This window comes from Musca autumnalis, unplaced genomic scaffold (genome assembly GCF_047663935.1).
Source record: "Musca autumnalis isolate F117 unplaced genomic scaffold, ASM4766393v1 scaffold_2, whole genome shotgun sequence".
In the NCBI taxonomy this organism is placed as follows: Eukaryota; Metazoa; Arthropoda; class Insecta; order Diptera; family Muscidae; genus Musca; species Musca autumnalis.
In genome coordinates, this window is record NW_027411755.1 from 75,054,851 (window position 1) to 75,079,257 (window position 24,407).

Consider the following 24,407-nt stretch of genomic DNA (forward strand, 5'->3'; position numbering starts at 1 on the left):
TTAGCATAGTACTGAAGTTCAAAAAAATGTCCAAAATTTGAGAGCTTCTCCTGCAAAACTCACTTTTTAGACTTAGCATACTATTATTTGGAGGTGTCGATATGATATGTTCGTTTTTCGCTTTTGTTTTTCTGTTAATCTGGCTCTGGGTATATTTCACTCCTGACATGCCTCGGGGTGGGGGCGATTTGGTTGGTTTTCGCCGAGCAAGTACTGCAACGACAGCATGCCAATGTGTTGCTGCACTCCTCATGTCAATGGTCCACTGAAGACATGAGGAGGAACTCTGTTGCAGTTCTCAGGGAGATATTCTGAAATGTTTGAATATTTTCCAACGCGTTGCACTTATATTCTCGTGCCAAACTTGCGCTGCACAGTGATTCAAAAATCAATTTTCCTGGCCAAAAACCCCATTTTTTTGTTGTCGTAATTACGTAATTTTTGCGAATTTCTTGAGAAAGAAGCAGCTACTTCTCAGAAACTATATCAGATATTGTGTTCATTGCTTTTTGTTAGATAGGTACGATTGTTGCCCTTAAGAATCGTTTTAATAAATTACGGTAGCGTTTACACGAAGTGAGCTATTTTATTTTTCCTCCGGTACTAAATTTTAGTGAAATTCCAAGTTTAGTGGACTAGAACTATTAGGGAACAGCTTGGAACAAAGTTCCGTTTTCACAGAATGATGCCCGGAGTGTCTTCTTTCAGTCCATATATACTTTGGATCCGTAACGTAGCCTCCGTTTAACTCCTTTTTTAAATTTTTTGAAATTACATGGGAAACAAATTTGTGTTTTTCCCATACCGTTTCCAATATAAATTATAGCTTTTCGCACAAATGGAAATTTTTTTAATATATGAGTTTTTATAAGAGTTATAAAAGTTGTATGAAGAACCAAGGAGTATTTTTCTTTTTCAATTTTGGAAAAAAATTCAAATTTTTTGAAAAAAAAAATTGAAAAAATTTAAAATTTTTTTTATAGATAAGTCGGTTATCGTGTTATATGTGGTCAAGAAGGTTTCTTTGATCCCGAGCATGAATGTAAACTCCCCGTGAGTTTTGTCTCTCTGCCGTTGTAACTTAAAGGAGTGAGTGAGAAAACTCACGGTGAGTTGATATTCATGATTGGGCTGTTTATCTGCACCCCAAGTACTGCCGGCTAGGTACTTTAGGACCTTGTTCCTACATCTCATCTTGTCGCAGATAGATGTGGCATGAGCCGTCAGGTACCATACCTGACGCCAAGATCGTACAATCATCCACGATTTCAATGCCGTCTAGATGAGAGCGCAATACAGGAGAGATAGAGGTTAAACAATTCCGGAGATATCCCTGTTTCACATTAAAGGGCTTGGACTTCTTGTTCCTTATTTCGACCTACAACTGGCGTCCACACATATAATTGATAAAACTGTGCAAAATTTTTAAGGTGATCTTGTGCAAACAATTCGAACTGAGGAGTTTTTGAAAGTACAGACCCAAACGACAAGAATACCTAGTTGGGTTTTGTTGTGTCAGATCCAACTCGGATTTTATGGCCCCATCTAAACATGGTTAAATATTGAGTTTTTAAAGAAATTCGGGGTTATATCTCTGAAACCAATGCGAATCTTCTTCTGACCTCCGAAGCAAATTTGTAGATAAGGACAAGAATAAAATATTTGGAGAAATAATGAACTCGAAAAACTACATTTATTGCCTTAAATGTCAAAAAATATGCAAAAAATGCACAATTTTTATACATTTCGCACCGTACCTCCAAAACCGGGATTTTTTTCTAAAATTTTTTTTTGGAAAAATATTCCCCGAATTGTAATACACAACTCTTCTGAACATGTCATTGTTGTAAAATGCCTCTATGCAGTTGTTTCAGTACATTTTTCAACGACGATTTAATAAAAATGTCAATAATGTAGTGAAATCCGAAATGCGAGAATAAACTGTTGGTGTGAACTGTGTTTGAAATACGAGTTGTAAAAGATTTGATGCAAAATACCGCGGAAACAACATGAAGTAAGCATTTTTGAGTTTCAGAATGTTCTAAAGAATTGTTGAGAACTTTATTTGGAAGATTTTTGCAGAAGGTTACTTGGTTCAACTCCCAATAGTTTAGCCGATACTGACCAGAAATTCAGCAATTATGTAAAATTTTCTATATTTTATAGATTTTGATGCCCTAGATGGAGATTTTCTTATGTGTTTTTTTTTTTTTTTCAAAAGATAAGTTCTAATAGTTTAGGGCAATATTGCTAAAGACAGCAAGGCCAAATTCCTATTCGTTTCTGAGATAAAGGCCTGATAAATGCAAAAAAGTGTAGATTTAGCCCGGTTTAGATGAGGCCATAAAATCCGAACTGGATCTGACAGGACAAAACCCTACTAGGGTTTTTGTAGTCTAAATATATACTTTCAAAAAATGCATACTAGAAGTTGTTTGCATTTTCAGTGTTGCATAGTGTAATCAATGTTCTCAAACAGCGTGGAGTGTTTGACAGTATCAAAAGCTTTTGATATCGCACGGCATGCTCTGGTTGAGTATAGCGATGTTGTCGTGCTGCTTTACGGAATCCATGCTGATGATCAATAACTGGATAGCTATTTCTGACGCTGAGGAGGAGTATAGCCTCAAGAGTCTTAGCTACTGGCGACAAAAGCTATATTGGTCTGTACGATTCACCTGTGCTGGCATCCCTGCCTGGCTTCAGTGGCGCGACCTCCCTGTCCACTTTCCAGACTTCGGGAACGATATGGGTGGCTAGCGACAATTTGAGAACTTTGGTGAAATACTCTACTCCGGGCTCATCCAGCTATTTCAGCATTACCATGGAGATTCCATCAGTTCCCAACGGTGTAGAATATTTAGCTTTCCTGAGATGTTCAGCTATACCGAAACGTGAGCTTTTATTGAAAATGTGTTGCTATCTTTTTTGTTTGTGTATTTCGAAATACTGAATACTAAATAATATGTTTAGCAATTTCAGAGCTATAACCAACTTTACTTTCAGTTCCTATACTATTTTTATAGGAAGTTATCAATATTGGTTTCACATTTCATTATTCAAAATTTTTTTATGATCAGTATTTTCACACTTGTATACTAAAAAATATTTCATGAAGGTAATCTATTGTCTTCAACAAAAGAACTAAGAATTCTCCTTCTGCACAATCGATTCTTTCATTCATCAGAGAGGAGAATTCATATTAAATAATAAAACAAAATTTGCATATAAAATTAACGCCATAATACAATATGGAAACATTTGGACAAATAAGAATATATTTTGGATTCTATAAAAATAGTTTTTTTTTATAAAAAGCAAAATAATATAATTTCCCAACTTATCGATAAATTTTGGAGTATGGTAAAATGGTAATTATTTTCACCAATATCTTTATACATTTTGAAAATATTCACATCAAATATTTATGTAAATAAAAATGGATAAAAACGTTATCGAAAATAATCAAATAGAGAGTTGTTCAATTCTGCACTTGAGCAGGCAGAATATCAAAAACAAACAAAAATATATAAAATCAATTGTACAAACTCAAGTATGACGCCAGAGTTAAGTATTTTCGCAAACATGTACAAACACAAGACATCCACCAGGGAGGCGAGTACAAAGCTCTTAATTATTAAATTAAACAATAATATGGAACACACCCAAGAAGAAATTTTCATCTGCGAATTATTAATAGGTTCTGCAGGAGCAAAGATTTAATAATACATAAAAAATAAAAACAGTTATAAAAAAATATACATTCTTGCAGATTCTGGAACAGTGTTCTCAATATGCAAGCTATTATCAATTGCTAAAAATAAAAATAGGCTGAGAATTAAATTTTTTTTTTGTCGAAATCAAGTAATTATATCGATGTATCTCGTTTAAATGAGAAAAAAGGTCATTTGTTTCTGTCAACATTTTTACGTCAGTTTTTTTTAATTAAAAATATATCTTAAAAATTCAGTTATCAAAATTGATCAAAAATGCCACTTATGTTGCTTTGCATTTTCTAACAAAAAAAATTGTCATTTTGCCAAAAATGTATCCACCAAATCTCTAGAGCACGCGTTTGTTTGGTTAATTGTTAAAATTTTAATTTTGTTATTGTTTTTGTGTTGTTGTCCGTATTCTGTCATTCATTGCAAAAACAAAACTAAAGTGACACTTAAATTTCCATTGGAATTTTCATTTCATTGTTTTTACTAGATTTGTGCCTATTTTTTGTTTGTTCGTATCTTTCTTTTGAGAAATTTTTGGCCAACATCCAGTTAAAAAGTTGATCAACCAAATTCAGAACAAATTGACATAAAACGAAAAATAGGTTTTTGTATGGAATTTTAATTTTGTTTTTTTTTTTCTCGTAATTTTTGTTTATGGAATTTTAATTAAAATAACATTTTGGTCATATTTTTTATTTTTTTTTTATTGCATTGTTCTGTTTAACTTTTGCTGAAATATGATTCTCAGATGACTCATTCATTTATTATCTGATAATTAAATGATTTTGTTCAATTTTAAAATTGTTCTGCGGTTACATGTTATCTTTTGTATTGCCATATGGAATGTTCGGATTCTGAGTAATATTAAAGAAACCGCAAAAAATATTTATAGATTACATTTCAAAACAATATGAGAATATTACTCGATAATAATATTCCAGAAAATGTTTTCTTATTTTTCTATTTGACAACACATCTTACTCATTCGATACAAAAATTATCTATAGAAAAGTTGTTCGATAACACAGTTATCTATGGATACCCTCTTCGATAACACAGTTATCTATGGATACCCTCTTCGATAACACAGTTATCTATGGATACCTTCTTAGAAAACACAGTTTTCTATAACACAGTTTTCCATAGAAAACTAGTTCGATAACACAGTTTTCCAAAGAAAACTTGTTCGATAACACAGTTTTATAGAAAAAGACTTGTTCGATAACACAGTTTTCCATAGAAAACTTGTTCAATACTACTGTTTTCTATAAAAAATATTTTCGATAACAGTGTTTTTTAATAGAAGTCTTGTTCGACGGCACAGTTTTCTTCCAAAAAGTGGTTTGATAACGAAGTTTTCTAAAGAAGACATTTTCGATAACACAGTTTTATACAAAAACTTATTCGATAACAGAGTTTTCTATTAAAAACTTGTTCCAAAACACAGTTTTCTGTAGAAAATTTGTTCGATAACACATTTTTCTATAGAAAACTGTTCGATAACACAGTTTTATGTAGAAAACTTCTTCCATAACACAGCTATCTATGAATATCTTCTTCTTTGTTCGATAACACATTTTTCTATAGAAAACTGTTCGATAACACAGTTTTATGTAGAAAACTTCCATAACACAGCTATCTATGAATATCTTCTTCGATAACACAGTTATCTATGGATACTATCTTCGATAAGAAAATTTGTTCAATAACACAGTATTCTATAGAAAACATGATCAATAACACAGTTATGTATAGATAAGTTGTTCGATAACACAGTGTTCTATCAAAAACTTGTTCGATAACACACTTGTTCGATAATACAGTTATGTATAGATAACTTGTTCGATAACACAGTTTTCTATAGAAAACTTGTTCGATAACACAGTTATGTATAGATAACTTGTTCGATAACACAGTGTTCTATAGAAAAATTTTTCGATAAAACAGTTTTCTACAGAAAACTTATTCAATAACACAGTTTTCTATAGGAAACATGTTCGATAACACAGTTTTCTATAGGAAACATGTTCGATAACACAGTTTTCTATTAAAAACTTTTTTGATAACACAGTTTTCTATTAAAAACTTGTTCGAGAACACAGTTTTCTGTAGAAAATTTGTTCGATAACACATTTTTCTATAGAAAACTGTTCGATAACACAGTTTTATGTAGAAAACTTCTTCTATAACACAGCTTTCTATAGATATCTTCTTCGATAACACAGTTATCTATGGATACTTTCTTCGATAACACGGTTTTTTTTATAAAAGCTTGTTCGATAACACAATTTTCTATAGAAAATTTGTTCGGTAACATAGTATTCTATAGAAAACATGATCAATAACACAGTATAGATAAGTTGTTCGATAACACAGTTTTCTATAGAAAACTTGTTCGATAACACAGTTATGTATAGATAACTTGTTCGATAACACAGTGTTCTATAGAAAAATTGTTCGATAAGGCAGTTTTCTACAGAAAACTTATTTAATAACACAGTTTTCTATAGGAAACATGTTCGATAAAACACTTTTCTATTAAAAATTTGTTCGATAACACAGTTTTCTATTAAAAACATGTTTGATAACACAGTTTTCTATTAAAAACTTGTTCGAGAACACAGTTTTCTGTAGAAAATTTGTTCGATAACACATTTTTCTATAGAAAACTGTTCGATAACACAGTTTTATGTAGAAAACTTCTTCTATAACACAGCTATCTATAAATATCTTCTTCGATAACACAGTTATCTATGGATACTTTCTTCGATAACACAGTTTTCTATAGAAAATTAGTTCAATAACACAGTATTCTATAGAAAACATGATCAATAACACAGTTATGTATAGATAAGTTGTTCGATAACACAGTGTTCTATCAAAAACTTGTTCGATAACACAGTTTTCTATAGAAAACTTGTTCGTTAACACAGTGTTCTATAGAAAAATTGTTCGATAAGACAGTTTTCTACAGAAAACTTGTTCGATAACACAGTTATGTATAGATAACTTGTTCGATAAGACAGTTTTCTACAGAAAGCTTGTTCAATAACACAGCTTTCTATAGAAAACCTGTTCGATAACACAGTTTTCTATTAAAAATATGTTCGAGAACACAGTTTTCTCTAGCACTATGGTATGTAGAAAACTTTCCCGAAAAATAGTTTCTATATTATTTTATATTTCTTTCAAAACTTCTAATATTTTTTAATACTTTTTCTATTAAAGTTCAAATAATAAACTTGATTTCTTATTTGTTTGCAGGTATGCATGTGTTTTTCAAGAATATAACAAATTGTGTAAGTGCCCACATCCTTTTGTCATAAACAAAGTAAATCCAGTTTCGAAAAAAATCCTTTAAAGTTCAATGACTGATTTTTGTTAAAAATGTATCATACGTATTACGAATTATTCGCAAAATCCTTCGAGTTGTTCTTTTTATCGAAATGATTGATATCTCCCGATTCGCACAATTTTAATCTTATCATTCTTTTTGGATTTGTGTTAGGGCGATTTAACTTAATGTTGTCTTATTCTTTCATTTTTTACATTATTTATTACATTTATGGCAATTTGTCCCACAACAACATAAATTATAGATTATTGTCGATTTTGTCATTTAATCATCACTTAACATTTACATTACACGACGACTGCGATGTGACTTATATGGTTTATAATGGCACATCTTGTTTTGTCCATCAGTCATTTACAGCACAAAAAGATACACGCTCCAACACACTTACGCCAACATTCACGCACACAAACACACACTCGTACACTCGGCAGTGAGATCTTTGCCAATTGCAGCAGTACATCATAGTATCTGATCTAGCCAACCCAGTGTCACCATTCCATTCAAGTAAATCATTCTCCAATTGAATAGTTTCACAAACGTGACATGGGTAATAGATGGAAATGAATTAAGTCCAGAAAAATGGATAAATGTTTTTCGATAACAAACTTTTGTATGGAAAAGTTATTCGACAACAACGTTTTCTGTGAAAAAGTTGTTCCATAACAACATTTTATATAGGAAAGTTGTTCGATAACTATTTTTCTATAGAAAGGGTGTTCGACAACAACCTTTTCTATAGAAAGTTGTTCGATAATAACCTTTTCTATAGAAAAGTTGTTCAATATCAATCATTGCTATAAAAAAGTTGTTCGATAACAACCTTTACCATAGAAAAGTTGTTCGATAACAACCTTTCCATAGAAAAGTGGTTGGATAACAACCTTTTCCATTGAAAACGTGTTCGATAACAACCTTTTCTACAGAATATTTGTTCGATAATAACCTTTTGCATAGAAATGTTGTTCGATAACAAAATTTGTTTGTCAACAATATTTTCTGTAGAAAAGTTGTTCGATAACAACCATTCCAATAGAAACGTTATTCGATAACAACCTGTTCTATAGAAAAGTTGTTCGATAACAACCTTTTCTATAGAAAAGTTGTTTGATAACAACCATTTCTACAGAATAGTCGTACGATAACAAGCTTTTCTATAGAAAAGTTGTTCGATAACAACCTTTTCTATAGAAAAGTTGTTCGATAACGACCTTTTCTATAGAAAAGTTGTTCGATAACGACCTTTTGTACAGAAAACTTGTTCGATAACTACCATTTCTACAGAATAGTCGTTCGATATTATAGAAAAGTTGTGCGATAACAACCTTTTCTATAGGAAGTTTTTCCATAACAACCTTTTCTATAGAAAGTTGTTCAATAACAACCTTTTCTATAGAAAAGTTGTTCGATAGCAACCTTTTCTACAGGAAAGTTGTTCGAAAACAACTTATTTTGTAGAAAAGTTGTTCGTTCCATAGAAAAGTTGTTCTATAATAGCCTTTTCTATAAAAGGTTGTTCGATAACAACGTTTTCTATAGAAAAGTTGTTCGATAACAACCTTTTCTATAGAAAAGTTGTTCGATAACAACCTTTTCTATAGAAAAGTTGTTCGATAACAACCTTTTCTATAGAAAAGTTGTTCAATAACAACCTTTTCTATAGAAAAGATGTTCGATATCAACCTTTTCTGTAAAAAAGTTGTTCGATAACAACCTTTTGTACAGAAAACTTGTTCGATAACAACCATTTCTACAGAATAGTCGTTCGATATTATAGAAAAGTTGTTCGATAACAACATTTTCTATAGAAAGTTGTTCCATAACAACCTTTTCTATATAAAGTTGTTCAATAACAACCTTTTCTACAGGAAAGTTGTTCGAAAACAACTTATTTTGTAGAAAAGTTGTTCGTTCCATAGAAAAGTTGTTCTATAATAGCCTTTTCTATAAAAGGTTGTTCGATAGCAACGTTTTCTATAGAAAAGTTGTTCGATAACAACGTTTTCTATAGAAAAGTTGTTCGATAACAACGTTTTCTATAGAAAAGTTGTTCGATAGCAACGTTTTCTATAGAAAAGTTGTTCGATAACAACCTTTTCTATAGAAAAGTTGTTCGATAACAACCTTTTCTATAGAAAAGTTGTTCGATAACAACCTTTTCTATAGAAAAGTTGTTCGATAACAACCTTTTCTATAGAAAAGTTGTTCGATAACAACCTTTTCTATAGAAAAGTTGTTCGATAACAACCTTTTCTATAGAAAAGTTGTTCGATAACAACCTTTTCTATAGAAAAGTTGTTCGACAACAACCTTTTCTATAGAAAAGTTGTTCGACAACAGCCTCATATACAGATAAAAAACTTTTCTATAGAAAAGTTGTTCGATAACAAGATTTCTTTATAACAGTTGTTCGATAACAATATTTTCTATTGAAAAGGTTGTTGTTACAACAATAAAGTCGTTCGATAACACCATTGCTTCTAGAAATGTTGTACGCCTCCAGCTTTCCCCTAAGAAAATGTAATTACCTCGAGAAAAGTTCTTTCCCCTTGTCTGCTGATGATGTGATTAATTATGACATTAATTGTGACATTTTTCTTGGTCCCAACCAACCCTCCAAATGAAAATCCTCTTTCCATTTTCTTTCTTTTTTTGTAAATAAACGACTTAGTCTATTTCCATCTAAATACCATGGCCCTCTTATATTGAATGTGAACAGCATACTAAATTACATTTTTGCTTAAGCTGAGGCTATGAATAAATTTTTCAGTTTTTGTTGTTGTTGTTGGGTTTTTATTTTTCTTTTTTTTTGAAATTTGTGTGAATAACATGAGCTTTTACAACGAACTTGTGCTCGTTGTTGTTGCTGTTGTTTTTGGGGGACTTTAGTTGGATTTTGTGTTGTGGTTGTTGTATTTTTGCTGTCGTTTCTGAGACTTTTAGTGAACAAAAACAAAACAGAAAAATACTACACAATAATATTAATATAATTGTTGTTGTTGTTGCTGCTGCTATTGCCTTTGTTAGTGTTTCATATGTTTGGCATCTTCTCACTTTGCCTCAAACTTTTTGTTGTGACTGAATTTTGTATTTTTGTTTTTTTTTTAACAAGTGAATATTTAAGAGCGACGGCGGCATATGCCACCAGCCACCGCAGCCTTCGCTGCTGACGCAGCCATGAAAAATAAAAACAAAACTTTTTTTCGTAGGGCTTTGGACAACACTCAATGAAATCGCACATTTTAGTCATACTTTAACAACGAAAACGAAAAGGCGGTAAAACACAGAAACATAGAAAAATAAAAAGAAAGGAAAAATAAAATAAAATTGTGTTTGACTTGCAAACGCGGAAAACGCAGCGCGAGTGAAGAAACAAAAATAAACGAAAATTAAAACAAAAAAAAAAAAAAAAAAACACATAAAATAAAATAATATCTTTACAAAAGAATATAAATAGAAAAAATTATCAAATGGAAGAAAATTGTGGAATGTATTTATTTTAAATAAATATAAAATCCAAACAAAAAGTGAAAATTGGCAAACATTGTTTTTGCAACGAATATAAAATTGGTTGGTTTTTAATTTGAATGTTCCTGCAAAGTTCAAATGTAAAAAACATAACGCAAATAAAAATAATATATTTCAAGTGTATTTTAAAAGAAAAAATGTAAGAATTATTTTTATGTCATTAAAATAATAATTTTAAATGAAAAATAAAGTGACTAAAATATAAAAAAAAAAAATACAGAAAAAGAAAAATTGAAATCTAAAATTAAAAATGTTTACTTAAAAAATAGTTCCAATAATTTTATTTGTTTAATGTTGTTTTATTGTTACTAAATAATAATTCATATAAAAATGTGTGCAAATATTAAAATAAATATAATTAAAAAAACTGGAACAAACACCGAAAATTATCTTTTTTAGATTTCAAAAATGATACAATAATCTAGAAAAAAATACGGTGCTATTTATATACATACTTTCACAGCATTAAAAAGCAATGGTTTCGAGGTTTATTAAGACATTTGTAATGAATGTCCCTGTTAGAGACCTCAGCAATACAAGCGAATGTACCTACATCGAAGTAAATAAATTTGGAATACAAATTTACCGAAGTTCTCCATTGATCATATGGATATAAGATACAATACTACGAATGACCATTAATTACATGGTGTGATTATAGAAGTGAATATTTTGCTGTGGCTGCCCACATGTGATGTGTTCATATAGTATCTAAATTTCAAAATTAGTAACTCTTAAGGATTTTCCGTCCTGAGTCCAAATTTAAAAAATATTGGAGATGCACCATTTGTACCTATTGTCGGTGTCATGCTTAAGTGTTCCTAACGGTTTTAAGATTAATTTTAAAGACACCGTCGAAAGTGCTTCGATCTCACTGAAAAAAAAAATATTTATATTTGTGACATGAACTATTAAGAATAGTACATAAAATAGGTTTAAAACAAGTAAAAAAGTATCAGTCGGCTCTGCGACAAAGATATATCCTCAGCCTGTGTGTGTTGAAACGTTCATCTATTGGCAATATCGACTCGAATATACTCTACGCAACCAAAATCGTTTTCTCCAATAATCATATTAATCAGATATTGTGCCCCCCTTTTTGGACGTATAAACTTGCCGACAAAAATCTATATTTGGATTAAAGCTCAAAAGTGTTGCGGAGAAGGTACCTGAAGGAATATTATTTTGGGAGTCATTTCTTTTCGATAGATATCGCGCCCACCAATCATTTCAGTTGATCACCGTATAAATTATAGGTTTTGGACCACTATGTTGAGAATCATGACCTTACCCACGAAAAATATAATAGCTCTGTAAACAGGACCACAAGGAGTAACATCTGTATACATATCCAAAGGATCTTTGAATAGACCCTAGACTGCACTTAAACCAAAATGTTGAACTTTTGGGGGGAGGTACTCGAAGGAGTTGTCCTATAAAGGCCATATTCGATCTTGATCTATGTCTCGTAGAAATATTACGATGTGCAAAGTATGGACCAAATCGTTTACTGACCTCAAGAGTTATTATGTGTACTATTTTAGCGAAAAGTTTTGAATTTTTGTGGGGAGTTACCGAATGCTGTGGACCGATATTGCCCATCTTCGAAGTTAAACTAAATGAGGACAAAATATTACAAAGGTCATCGGCTGATTCGTTCGAGAGTTATCATGCGGTCCATCCACTACACATGGCGGCCGTGAAGGTATTTTCAGCTATCGGGCCATTTTCTCAGGAGGTAAAAAAGAAACAAGTCCCAAGAGAACAACCAGCTGCAAAAAAAAACTATTCGAGAACAGGCCTTAAACTAAACTTTTCCAACATTTTGTGTGGGAGGTACTTAAAGGTGTATACCGATAGACCATATTCGAACCTAATCTATGGCTCGTACAAATTGTACGATGTGCAAAGTATGGACATAATCGGTTAATGGTCTCGAGAGTTATCGTGCGCACAAGTTTAGCGAAAAATTTTTATGGGTACCCGAAGAAGTGGATCGACATGCCCATCTTCGAAATTGATTAAGTTTGGACAAAATATTACAAAGGCCGAATTTTGGACCAAATCGAGACTTATGGATGACCTGATCAATGGTCCTCCAGTAACCGGGCTTCTTGAAAGTCGCTTCCTGTTCTTTGTTGCTTTGAGGTATTACCTCCTCCTTGTTGGCTTCCTCGTCCACGCCGATTTTCTCCTTTTCCGCTTTGAAGCAGACAACTTTTGAGACGTAAAAGGTTATAGCCTTAGACATAGAGAGATTGTTCATTTCGACCACGAGAAAGAAGACTATCCATCTCTTCACGTCCAAAGTCTTGTTTTGGGGACAAAAGATAACCTCTGATAAACACGGATACCTTAGTAAGTTGAGGAAATTAGTGTTTCCTCACCAACTTGAGTTTGTCACTTTCCCAGGGAGTTTTATTCTACGGACAATATTTTTGCATGGTGGACAAACTCATGAATTCCTTAAATATAAAACGCAATTCGCCTTAGAGATTTTTGCCGGTTTAACCTTCTTTATGAGGATTTGTTTTAACATATACGCAATGGAATTGACATTTGAAACCCAGTGTTTTTTTTAATCCTCCGACATCCAAACGCACTATAATAAATTTGATGTTATGGATAAATCGGATGTTAAAAACAGTCTGTCAAGACTCTGTGGCCTGAGTAAAGAAGAAACTGTACTACTTAATCATGAAGTTGGAACACCATCATTTCCCCATTGATACCATTGCAAATAATTTTAATTGGACCCACCTCACTACAGTAGATGGCTTGAATAGGTTCTTTCGGAAACTTACCGCAACCTTTACTGGTTATGATCACTCCGTAGAGTGTCCGTCCCTGTAGCCTTATTTTGGCTACCTTGGCATATTCCTCTTCTGGCGGGTCCGGCATTTCTTCGCAGAATTCTCAGGCTCTAAAGTCAATTCCGCGGCCGGGCACACCTTCCTCATGTTCGAGCTCTCTTCCCACTGCCAAAAGATTTTCGGAACAGTTTTCTTTGTGTGGTTTTTGACAAGATGTGAAGCTGTTTTTTTTCTATTTCGGTTTGGAGTGTTCTGCTCCTCAGTAGATTTGATCATCTTCCCCGCTTCCGAAGAAATAGAGCGAGACTTTACCTTAAGCATCCTGCGATGAAGCCTTGATGCTTTCCCGATGAGAAAAAATATGCGGTTGCAATAGAAATGGACTAACTGTCATAAACAAATTTTATATAGTAAACTTTTATCGATCAACTTTTCAATAGTAAATGTTGTTATCGAAGAAATTTTCAACAGAATAAGTTATGAAATAACTTTCATAAAGAAAATGTTGTTATCGAACAACATTTGTATAGAAAAGGTTGTTATCGAAGAAATTTTCTATAAAAAAGTTGTTATCGAACAACTTTTCTATAGCAAGGATTGATATCGAACAACTTTTCTATAGAAAGGATTGTTATCGAACAACTTTCTATAGCAAGGATTGCTATCGAACAACTTTTCTGTAGAAAAAGGTTGTTATCGAGCAACATTTCTATAGCAATGGTTGCTATCGAACAACTTTTCTATATAAAAGGTTGTTATCGAACAAATTTTCTATAGAAAATGTTGTTGCCGAAACTATTTTCTATAGAAAATGTTGTTATCGAACAACTTTTCTATAGAAAATGTTGTTATCGAACAACTTTTCTAAGAAAAGGTTGTTATCGAACAACTTTTCTATAGAAAAGGTTATTATCGAACAACTTTTCTATAGCAAATATTGTTATCGAACAACTTTCCTATAGCCATGGTTGCTATCGCACAACTTTTCTATAGAAAAGGTTGCTATTGAACAACTTTTCTATAGAAAATGTTGTTATAGAAACTATTTTCTATAGAAAAGGTTGTTCTCGATAAACTTTTCTATAGAAAAGGTTGTTTTCGAACAACTTTTCTATAGAAAAGGTTATTTTCGAACAACTTTTGTTTGTTTTGGAACAACTTTCTTTTGGAACAACTTTCCTATAGAAAAATTTGTTTTCGAACAACTTTCCTATAGAAAAGCTTGTTATCGAACAACTTTTCTATAGAAAAGATTGTTATCAAAAAGCTTTTCTATAGAAAATGTTGTTATCGCAAAAAATTTTCTATGGAAATGTTGTTATCTAAAAGCTTTTCTATAGAAAATGTTGTTATCGCAAAAACTTTTCTATGGAAATGTTGTTATCAAACAACTTTTGTATAACAAATATTGTTATTGAACAACTTTTCTATAGAAAATGTTGTTATAGAAACTATTTTCTATAGAAAATGTTGTTATCGAACAACTTTTCTATAGAAAATGTTGTTCTCGATAAACTTTTCTATAGAAAAGGTTGTTTTCGAACAACTTTTCTATAAAAAAGGTTATTTTCGAACAACTTTTCTATAGAAAAGGTTATTTTCGAACAACTTTTCTATAGAAAATGTTATTTTCGAACAACTTTTCTATAGAAAAGGTTGTTTTCGAACAACTTTTCTATAGAAAAGGTTGTTATCGCAAAAACTTTTCTATGGAAATGTTGTTATCAAACAACTTTTGTATAACAAATATTGTCATCGAAAAACTTTTCTATAGAAAAGGTTTTTATCGAACAACTTTTCTCTATAAAAGGTTGCTATCGAACAACTTTTCTATGGAAAAGGTTGATGTCGAAACTATTTTCTATAGAAAAAGTTGTTATCGAAACTATTTTCTATAAAAAATGTTGTTATCGAACAACTTTTCTATAGAAAATGTTGTTATCGAACAACTTTTCTATGGAAAAGGTTGATGTCGAAACTATTTTCTATAGAAAATGTTGTTATCGAAACTATTTTCTATAAAAAAGGTTGTTATCGAGCAACATTTCTATAGCAATGGTTGCTATCGAACAACTTTTCTATATAAAAGGTTGCTATCGAACAACTTTTCTATGGAAAAGGTTGATGTCGAAACTATTTTCTATAGAAAATGTTGTTATCGAAACTATTTTCTATAAAAAATTTTTCTATAGAAAAGATTGTTATCCAACAATTTTTCTATGGAAAAGTTTGTTATCGAAATTGTTTCTATAGAAAAGTTACTATGGAATAATTTCCTAACAAAAAATGCTGTTATCGAAAATTTTTTCTATAGAAAACTATCGATCAACTAGTTAATAGAAAATGTTGTTATCGAACATCTTTACTTTAGAATATTTTGTCATCGAACAGAGAAGTAATTGCTTCAACCAAAAACATTTTTTTCAAAATGATCTGAGAATCGCCCTTAAATCGACCACACAAATATAGTATCTGGTTTAAGCTGTGGGTCGTATGATTTTTTGAGCTTTCAGGCCAATATCTCTGGATAACGGTACAATTTTTTTTGGGATAATGACCGATGAGCTCAATAACTTACGAACTGAGTATCTAATTTGGTCGAAACTTTGCACATCGTACAATTTCTTCCTAACTTTTATCAGCTTCCGTAAACGTTTAATTAGAGTTGAGCTATATAGTTCCCGGCGCGGAAGGGAACTAGTTCCTTACTATAGTTCCATAGTTCTAAATACAGACTGATATATGGTCTGTTCCAGAAGTGCAAGAATCTACTAATTAATCAATGAATCTTTCTCGTTCATCGTTTTTTGTTTTTTTTTGTTTTCAAGGTATGGTGGATGAATTTACTATATAAAAACAAGAGCTGGATATAGTTTCAATGGTGCTTTGTTCGGAATAATTTTTTGGAACTAGTTCGTTCTGGACCTACACAACTTAACAAAAAAAAAATTGAATTCTGTAATTGAGTTCAGTGTGAATTTTAACACATCGCAAAATTCTTTATAATGAATATCACACATTTCTTAATTAATAATATCATATTTTTTACAATGACTTAATTTTATTGACCTTTGCTGGACACCAATAGGTTGAACAATAAAAAAATATTGCTAAACTAGGACCTCCATTAGCACTAATCCAACAATTAATTTACACTTTTAATTGTTGAGGTGAATTGGCGCAGAAAATATTAAGGCTTTTGGATGTGTGAGTGTATTTATGTTTTTTTTACAAACCGCCAATGTTTCTTTTTGATATAAATCACCATTTCCCAAGAAGATGAAAAAAAAACACCATAAGTTGGTGATTTTTTTTTCTTCTTTTCTTTATCACCTCTTAAATGGGGTCAGTGTCAAGCGGAATAAAAACAGAAACAAAAAAACGTGTTTAATTTTCTTGTGATGCCAGCCAGGGCACTGCTGAAATATTATCCAAACATAAATTCGCCCATTCGCCTTTTCAAAATCTGCTGCCCTACAGCAAATACTCACGCGTTCGCAACTTGTTTATTCACTCATTCATTCACTCACCTCGCTCGCTAACAGTTGTCAAAGCATTTTGAAAGATTTGATGGTTTTTAAATTTACTGCAGCAGCCGCAGCAGCACAGCTGAACACCAACCACCGGACATTTGCGTTATTTGTGAAATAGTTTCTTCTTGTTTAATTTGTTAAAAGTGTTTTACGAAACTATACACTGTTGTTGTTGATTTTATGTTTTTTTTATACGTCACTAAAATTATTTTAAATAATTGCTTAAACCATCGGCAGACAGACAGACAGCCAGCCAGTGGTCCACCCATTTTACTGAATCATGCCATCCATTCACATTTTTTACATGTTATTTTATGATCACCTAATTTTATGCTCTATTTGTACAATAATCGCCATTAAGTCTGTATTATTGTCGCAGAGCCAGAGACAAGAAAAAAAAAATAAACAAATAAAACATGACTATTGTGACACAAAATTTTAGACAATAAAATTTATTTTTAAATTTTTCTTGTAAAATTTTTGATGATTCAATTATAAAGCCATGAAATTCATGTCGCAGATCATGTTTTCCGAGTGAGTAATAGGTGATGATCGGTATTATGGAACTAAAAACCATTAACTCTACCGAAGGACCAAATAATTAGCATGTTCATGCCTAATTTTGTGTTAATAACATCTAAAATAAGGTTTACAGCTTCGTTCTTAAGTTGAAAACATTTTTAGAATATGCAAAAACTTAACCTCTATATTGTAAAGTTTGTCTACTCACCAATTTCAGAAAAAAACTAAATTCAGTTCGGTAATCGAAGGACCAAAATTCATGACTGAGCACGCCCACAAAATCTAATATTTCGGATTTCACACAAATCCTTTGAAACCATTTCTCTTAGTTTTTGTTTCAAATTTTCTTTTAGTAATTTTATATTTTATCTTCTCAACAATTTCATTAAAACTAAACACAGTTCGGAAACCGAAGGACCAAAATTCATCTAAGCACGCCCAAACAATTCAATGTTTCGAATTTCACCACATATCCTCATCATTTCCCTTAGGTTTTTGTATTGAATTTGAATTGTTTAATTCTTTAAGAAATTTTACATTTTTATGAGAATTTTCCAAATCTGCTTAATGTTATTCGGTGATCGAAGGACCAAAATTCATGACTGAGCACGTCAAAAAATCCAATGTCTCGAATTTTGCCACAAATTCTCTTCAGTTCTCTTATTTTTATACCCTACACCACACAGTGGTAAGGGGTACTATGTCTTTGTGCCATTTGTATGTAACATACAAAAGGAAACGAAATAGACCCATAGTTCCTTTTGGGGATATACATATAATCACTTACTGAGTCGATTTATGCATGTCCGTCCGTCTGTCCATGTATTTTTGTTCGCAACGTACAGGTCGCATTTATTGTCCGATTCAGCTGAAAATTGGGGACTACAACTTTTTTAGCCATAGGAAGAACGCTATTGCTTTTGGTGAAAATCGGTTCAGATTTGGATATAGCTCCCATATATATTTTCGCCCGATTTGACGTATTTGCTGCACCAAACACGCTATATACGTCCAATTTTGATGAAATTTTAAATGTGTGACTGAATTCCGTCTAGAAATAAATGTGCCGAATTATACCGAAATCGGTTCAGATTTGGATATGGCTCCCATATATATGTTCGCCCGATTTCATGAATTTGCTGCACCAAACACACTATATAGGTCCAATTTTGATGAAATTTGGAATGTTGGACTGAATTCGGTCTAAAAATAAGTGTGCTAAATTATATCGAAATCGGTTCAGATTTGGATATAGCTCCCATATATACAGTGGCTCCAAGCGAAAGTCGTACACCTAATGAAATTTTTTTAATTGATTTATATCTCCGACACAGAAAGGTATATGAAGAAAGTATTTACGCAGTCTTTTAGTGCATTTAGTCGACAAATTAGAAACACGATATAATTAAATAATCAACCCGTTTACATTGTTGAAAAATTAAATTAGCTAAAATACTAAGAATTTTAGCACCAAGCGAAAGTCGTACAGCAATAATAAAGACAAGGTATTTGTTAATATAATAATTTTTACTACATGTTCCTGTTTTTTGTTAAATCCTACGATCGATTTAGTGTAACATCAGTGCTTCTTTACAATTAAGAGGATCAATTCTGGAAACTTGTATCAGATTAAATGGGAAAGAGGCGTAAAAATCAAATAAAAATAGTTTTTATGAAACCACATGAGAAAATGATTTATTCAACTTTACAAAAACATTTTTTTTCGATTCAGCAGGTATCGAAAATTAAAACTGCAAAGCTATTCAATACTTTGATGTCTACTATTAAGAAAAAACACATATGAAATATTTAAAATAACTCAAACATTAAATAAATAATATTTTCTTGTGGATAGTTTAATACACGAAGTGCAAAATGAGTTGATTTTTAGTGTCCCGACACTCTAATCGATTGAGAAAAATATTTGGAAGCTTATTTTTCCAATGTGCAGTCAAATTTTTACAACCTAAATACCTTGTCAATTGGTGATAAAAAAGGCGTAAAAAAGCTATACATAAATTTGTCCAAGAACGATGTTTAGAATACCAAAACAATAGCGATAAATGCTTAAATTTTCCTAAAAGAGTGTAATTTTGATAGATGCAACAAGTTCTGTGCGAAACCTGACAGTACATTGTGAAAAATCCCACAAATTGCTTCATGTCTAATACACGAATAATAGAACATAACGAATCAGTGTATCTGCGAGTGTGTGGGGCTTATCTTTCAGATTTGAGTCGTTGTTTTATAATTTTTTTGAAGTCATTGGGAATCGAACTATGAGATTTTATAATTAAAATGAGTTCTTACTACCTGGCGAATAATGTATTGGCCAAGGTAAGCGTTGTTCTTTCTGCAAAAACTCTGACTTCAAACATAAAAGCTTATTATTTGCGACCACTGGTATTAAATAATTGCTTCAATAACATGGGTTGGCTAGACTGTAGTCCAAGCTTGAACAATAAATCGTCTATAGTGGTTCTATAAATGGAAAATGTCTCCAGACGACTTATTCTTCCAGACATCCTTATAGGAGAAATTTTCAAAACAAGCGGTGAAATATTTTACACTACAGTTGTACAGAACTGTTAAAAAATATTCTAAATCGATTGCAGAATTCAACGGAAACCAGAAATATGCGGAAGGATTATTTATATTATAAAATATTTTATCTTTATAATTGCTGTACGACTTTCGATTGGTGATAAAATTTTTAGTATTTTAGATATTTTAATTTTATAACAATGTAAACGGGTTGATTATTTTATTTTACCGTGTTTCTAAATTGTCGACTAAATGCACTCTAAAACTGCGTAAATACTTTCTTCATATCCCTTTTTGTGTCGGAGATATAAGTAAATTAAAAAAGTTTCATTAGGTGTACGACTTTTGCTTGGAGCGACTGTATGTTCGCCCGATTTCAAGTATTTGATGCACCAAACACGCTGTATATGTCCGATTTTGATGAAATTTGGAATGTTTGACTGAATTCGGTCTAGAAATAAGTGTGTCAAAATATATAGAAATCGGTTTAGATTTTGATATACATAGCTCCAATATATATTTTCGGCCGATTTCACGTATTTTCTGTACCAAACACGCTATATATTTCCGATTTCGTTGAAATTTGGAATGTGTGACTGAATTTAGTCTAGAAATAAATGTGCCAAATTATATCGAAATCGGTTAAGATCTGGAAATAGCTCCGATTTATATTTTACATATTCACAGTGGGGTAGGGTATCATATAGTCGGTCCCGCCCGACTTTGATCCTTTCCTTACTGGTTTTTACACATGTATATATTCTTTTATTTATCTAAATATGTACGTTTAAAGCAATGTAAGATTTATTATGCTAGGAAGTCCGTCCCAATCATTGAGCTAAAAGTAGAGTCGGACTGCACTCGTTGGTATTAGTCGTGTTCCTTTACGTGCCTGAGGTTACAAGTTTTTACCCGCAAAGTGTTTCCTTACTTTTAAAAGCATACAATTTATATGAGAGCAGTTCACCACTTTTACCATTTTTGCAACAATTACCATTTTTAAAAGTAAAGGAACAGACCAATTATAAAAGTTTCCTTGCCTGCTCTAGAGAACCCTGCTCAACAAGTCGATTTGTAGATCCCTAAACGTTGTAAAATAAAATTCACGAAATAGTAATCTGCAGTTGGAGTAAAATCCTTTTGTAAGATGAATCAACCCCTGTTGCGGAGGAAGTAAACTCTGTTGCGTGCAGCGGCGGTGTTTAGACTGGAACAGCTGGGACGGCCGGAAGCCAAGTTTCTCACTTAAATTTACAACCTGTCGCTTGCCGAACACATCGTTCCCGAAGTCTGGAAAATAGGCCAGCTACTGAAGCCCGAAAAGGACGCCAGCAAAGGTGAATCTTACAAACCAATTTCGCTTTTGTCGCCCGTAGCAAGGACCCTTGTGGTTATAGTTCTTCCAGCATCAGAAATAACTTTCCAGTTGCCGATTAATAGCATAGCATCCGTAAGCAGCACAACAACTGCGCTGAAGGCCATCTCCATATTAGCAGAGGACTCACTCAGAGCAAGCCGTGCTCATAATCTAGAAACATATGTCTAACGTTACAAGAGAGAACCTCTAGATCAACAAGCCTTTCAACCAGGTTTAAGTAGCATTCACACGAATGCAGTCGCAGATGCAGTAAACAGTTATCGTGTGAATGCGGTCCATAGAGAACATCCACCATCTATCGCAGCTGTCAGGACAAACCAGAGTAATTTTGGGTCAATATGCTCGGGATGGTGCAGCCGTCAAAATTCCTATAGGGCAAGTACTGATGACACCGTGGAAAACATCTGCCCAGCATACAGCACAGCCCCCCCACGACACACTGCTCCTTTTCAATTACCCTACCAATCCTGCTAAGAAACTTAAGTTTGCAGCTTTGTGGTTACAAACCATATAAATAGCGAAATAGCCACATTCTTACGACTGATAGACCCAGAGTCAGATTAAGCAGAAAAATGAGAATACAAACATATTAACTACTGTAACAACAACGAGAACAAACTGCAGTTATGGATGTAAACTTTACGATGATAAATTATAGTTATTTCATTAATTCCTTTGAATTAATAAAATAAAAAAATTAAAATCATTTTCCATGTTCCGAACAAGACGTGAAAATTACATGCCAAAGTTTAGTGAAAATGCTATTCTTGGGAATTGGTTAAGATGGCATGCCAAAGGATTGGTATAGATGCCACGCCAAAGAATTGTTGAAGATGCCATTCCATCGAGTTAGTAAAGATGACATGCTTAGGATCTGAAAATGAATTGCATCTTTTGGGGGTCACGCTCTTGTAAAAAGAATGTGTGAAGATGCTGAAAAAATGACATTCCATTTCACTCGCACCCATTCTTGAATAGCATCTTTGGCAACGAACATTTTGCTGGGCTATTTTGGCTCCTATAGTAGTATCTTTGCATAGTTTTTTGCCCAGATTTATACTTTTACCTTTAATGTCAGATCGAAGGACCATATATCACAACCGAGCATGCCCAACATAGTTCTCAATGTCTATATTTCACTACCTTAGCTCCCATTAAAATCTTTTTCATAAACTTTTAAATGTTTTATTAAATCTCATAATAAAATTCACAATTCAAATCTCACATAAAAATTACATTTTACCTTTTATGTCTGATCGAAGGACAAAATATCATAACTAAGCATGCCCAAGATAATTCCCAATGTCCACATTTCACTAACTTTGCTCCCATTAAAATCATTTTTGATAACAAATTTTTATTTGTTTTATTAAATGTCATAATAAAATTCCAACTTTGCTTAAAAAAATACATTTTATGTCTGATCGAAGGATCAAATATCATGACTAAGCATGCCCTCTTTTGGGCATGTCCAAAATTCATATTTTTATTTCACAGCTTTTACATTTTCTTTATGGATATTTTTACTCCTGTGCAACTTCGCATACTTTTTGTCCAGATTTATACTTTTACCTTTTATGTCTTATCGAAGGACCAATTATCACAACTGGACATGCCTAACATAGTTGCCAAATATCCACATTTCACTACTATAGCTCCCATTGAGATCCTTTACTATCGAAAATTGTTATAATTTTTATATTAAATCTTATAATAAAATTCCAACTTTGCGTATTTTTTGTAAAGATTTATAATTTTACCTTTTACGTCAGATCGAAGGACCAAATATCATAACTAAGCATGCCTAAAGTAGTTCCAAATTGCATATTTTTTATTCTACAGTTATTTCATTTTCTTTATGGAAGATCTATTATTCTTTTATGGGAAGGCTGCTTGGTCTTCAATATATTTAGTACATACTTAATTTTGTTGTCCTTCGATTTTGTCAATAGGTTTCTACAAGGGTGCTGTGAAAATATTTTGACTCCTGTACAACTTGAATACTTTTTTGTCCATAATTCTAATTTTATATACCTTTTACATCTGATCTAAGGACCAAATATCCCAACCGAGCATGAAGCATGTCCAACATAGTTCCCAATGTTCACATTTCACTCCCATTAAAATCGATTTCGATAGTACATTTTTATTTGTTTTATTAACTCTCATAATAACATTTAAACTTTGTGTATATTTTGTATAGATATATATTTTTATACCCTCCACCATAGGATGGGGGTATATTAAGTTTGTCACTACGTTTGTAACTACTCGAAATAATAATTGTAGACCCCACAAAGTATATATATTCTTGATCAGCGTGCAATTCTACATCGATATAGCCATGTCCGTCCGTCTGTCCGTCTGTCCGTCTGTGGAAATCACTCTAGCGTCCGAACGGATTGACGTAGGTTTATGAAATTTTGGGAAAATATGTTATATTTACGTAGGACTTTTGGTATTGAAAGCGGGCTATGTAGGTCCACGCTTTCGTATAGCCCCCATACAAAATGACGCGTGACGCGTCGTCGTTTTAAGGAATTTTTAAGATATTTGGCCCATTTTACCACCGAATTGGTTGTAATTTGGTACTTTGTGTCTCCAGAGGCCAAAAAATATTCCTACCAAAGTTGGGTTATATAGGTCCGCGTTTTGGTATAGCCCCCATATAAGGCCCCATATAAAGTACGCGTCATTTTAATATATTTTGAATGTATTAGACCCATTTGACCACAGAATTGGTTGTAATTTGGTATTTTGTGTCTTCAGAGGCCAGAAAACATTCCCACCAAAGTTGGGTTATATAGGTCCACGTTTTGGTATAGCCCCCACATAAGGCCCCTTATAAAATACGCGTCATTTTAATATATTTTGAATGTATTAGGCCCATTTGACCAAAGAATCGGTTGTAACTTTGTATTTTGTGTTTCCAGAGGCTAAGAAACATTTCTACCATAAAATGTTTATATAGTTTCACGTGTTGATATAGCCCCCATAATACGATATCTC

The 24,407-nt window shown here is 32.3% G+C and overlaps 1 protein-coding gene across 3 annotated transcripts in view; it reads left to right on the top strand.

The window, feature by feature from the left end:
- Positions 1-24,407, top strand: part of CdGAPr (GTPase-activating protein CdGAPr) — a 279,666-nt gene that overhangs the window by 172,331 nt on the left and 82,928 nt on the right. The window contains exon 1 of one of the 3 annotated variants that reach the window (XM_073967949.1): positions 10,131-10,747. The exons of the other annotated variants lie outside the window; for them this stretch is intronic. The gene's annotated coding sequence lies outside the window, so the exon portion shown is untranslated. Of the gene's footprint in view, positions 1-10,130; positions 10,748-24,407 lie in introns of those variants that run through there. 3 annotated transcript variants of the gene reach the window in all.